The sequence below is a fragment of the Eurosta solidaginis genome, chromosome 3 (genome assembly GCF_040869045.1).
Source record: "Eurosta solidaginis isolate ZX-2024a chromosome 3, ASM4086904v1, whole genome shotgun sequence".
Lineage (NCBI taxonomy): Eukaryota > Metazoa > Arthropoda > Insecta > Diptera > Tephritidae > Eurosta > Eurosta solidaginis.
In genome coordinates, this window is record NC_090321.1 from 212545438 (window position 1) to 212548466 (window position 3029).

A 3029-nucleotide genomic window follows, 5' to 3' on the forward strand; every position below is an offset into this window, starting at 1 on the left:
TCAGGTGTTTGCTACTGTCCTATTGTTATTTAGTAAATGACGATACGCATGAGCACATCCATCACAATCCGTTTTATAGTTCATTCGTATTTCTGTGGGCGTGTTAATTATGTGTAGCATTTCCAATGTGTATCGTTTGTTGTAGTTTTGTTCTTGTGCGAGAATCTCTGCTGCATCGAAGTTTGGTGAGTGCCCACTAGCCGCACAGTGTGTCATGAGTGCAGTTTTCTGAAAATTAGCGTGATGACATTGTTTATAATCTGATTTGTGCTGGGACAGTCTCGTTTTTAGTTTTGCTTTTGTTGTGCCTACGTATATACTTTCACAAGCTTCGTTCAAGTTTCCATTACAAGGTATTTTATATACTAAATTACTTTTTTCGGTTGTTGGTATTTTTGTTTTTGTTCTGTTGAATATTGTTTTTAATGTGTTAGTCGGTTTGTGTGCTATCTTTACTTTTTCTGTATTATAGCAATCCGACTTCGCTAAACGTTCCGATAGCTGAGGTACATATGATACCGTCTTAAATATTGTTTTTTGTGTGTTTTCTGAATTTTATTTCTGGTGTTGAATTAAGGGCCGTTTTAGTAAACTTTTGATCGTAGAATCCGGAAAATCGTTGTTCTTTAATAATAATGTAATTTCATTTTTAATTTCTTGGTGGTACATTTCATCAGAAATTTGCAGCATTCGTCGCATACAGCCCATTGCTGTATTAATTATCATCGTTTTTGGATGCTTTGAGTTAAAGTTGATGATTCGTCCAGATGCAGTAGGTTTTCTATACCACTTTACTTTTAATTCGTTTTCCCTTCTGATTATGATCGAGTCAAGGTATGCCAATTTTCCGTCCTCTTCGAGCTCCGTTGTAAATTTTATATGTCTATCAAACGAGTTAAGCGCGTCCAATGTATTTTGTACCTCGTTTTTGTTTACTACCGCAAATAAGTCGTCAACGTATTTGGTGAAAAGTCTGGGTTTTTGCCCAAGCTTTTTACTAGTAGTATCCAACAGCTGTTCCATTATAATATCGGCGATCACAGGCGAGGTTGGTGATCCCATTGGTAATCCTTTAAGTTGTGTATATATTTTGTCGTTGAATTTAAAATACCTGTTATCTTGGATACAAAACTAACTATCTCCATAAATATTTGTTTCGGTATTTTCGTATGTTCCTTTATTATTGCCCATTTTTCTCGTATAACGTCCAGCGCCAGTTGTATTGGTACGCTTGGGAAGAGTGACACCACGTCAAAAGAAACGAGTGTTTCATCGTCGCAAATGGGTGTATTATTAATTTTTTCCTTGAAATCGATAGTGTTTTTCACATTATATACTGAGTTGGCTGTTACGTTCTTAAGGATATTTACAATATACTTGCATAGACCGTGCGACGGGGACCCAACGGCGGAACATATGGGTCTGAGTGGCATTCCAGGTTTGTGTATTTTTGGGAGCCCATAGATCCTTGGGGCTAGCGCAGTGGTTGTCACGAGTTTATTTCTTTCAGCTTTCGTAATAATATCCAATTTAAAAAGTTTGTCTACTAAATTATTGTTTTTGGTTTGTAGTCTAGAAGTAGGATCTTGCCTTTGGATTCTGTACGTGCATAAGTCCTTTAAAATATCTTCCATTCTTTCGTTATATTCCTTGGTCTCCATTGCCACAGTTTTACTTCCTTTATCCGACGTTAGAATTTTAATGTGGTCATTTTCTTTAAGGAACTTTCGAGTTTGCTTCACTGTATCAATTATGGCACAGTCTAATGTCGTTTTTCGGTTTGTTGCTGTGTGATCTTTTATTAAGAGAGAGAATTTGGTACGTGCTTCTTCCTGCTTTTCTTTATTTTCCAGTGTCTGTATTAAGTCCTCACCATCGGCAATGTATTGAAACAGCGGAAATTTGGAATTTTCTACTGGCAAAGCGAACTTTGGACCCTTAGCCAGCAGAGCTTTAACATCTGGCGGGAATTCAACATTGGTCTTGTTTACAAACCAATCTTCGCGTTTGTTATTGTTCACAAAATTATTGTTTCGTGCGTTCCTCAGTTTTTCATATTTTTCTTCTTGCCGCCTTTTTAGTATTGTCTTTAGATTATTTGAAATATATTCCTCCCTCTTAGTAAATTCCAACAAGTCCTCCTTGTTCAGCTGATTCTTAAGTTGTATTGTTTTTTCTTCTATTTGTTGTTGTTGTCTTTTTAATATGTTATGCTTATGTTTGATAATTAAGTTTAATATTTTAGAGTGGTAGTAGTGTGTGTGCCTGTCTAAAGCTTTGTATATATCTGGATGTGTGTCAGAGTCAAACAAAAATAATTGCTTACATCTAGTAGAATTTTTTATAAAGCTAGGGATTAATTTTGATTTTCTGCATTTTAAAAGATATTTTAAATTTGACTTTGCTTTTACCAATTTCTTAGATATATTTTGAAATTTATTTATTACTGCCTTAGAGTTGTCATAGTTTTTCCTTATTTTTGCATACCCCATCTTTTGTTGTTGCATGCTTACGGCGTGCCTTCCGTTCATTATACATTGATGATTTTAGCGACCTGTTTTAATCGAATATAGATTTTTTGCCGGCTCAAGGTCCAAAAACCCAATTGAAAAAACAATGTTTTTCGGTTTTTTTTTTTTTTTATGCCAATATATTTCGGCTACACTGCGGTAACCTTCCTCAGGGCCACTGAAGACAACATAAAAACATAGAAAACAAACAATTAATATCACATATTTCACTAATAAAAATTACAAATTAACAAAATGTTTACAAACAAAAGTTTTAACAAAAATTCACAACATTCATCAACATACATTGCTTGGTGTTTCCGTCTGCACCGTCTAATCAGGTGTTTGCTACTGTCCTATTGTTATTTAGTAAATGACGATACGCATGAGCACATCCATCACAGTCCGTTTTATAGTTAATTCGTATTTCTGTGGGCGTGTTAATTATCTAAGGATCTATGGGCTCCCAAAAATACACAAACCTGGAATGCCACTCAGACCCATATGTTCCGCCGTTGG

General features: G+C 35.3%; 1 pseudogene; it reads right to left on the reverse strand.

The window, feature by feature from the left end:
- LOC137246091 (uncharacterized) lies at window positions 1-2507 on the reverse strand (annotated as a pseudogene).
- Window positions 2508-3029: the final 522 nt, after the last annotated feature.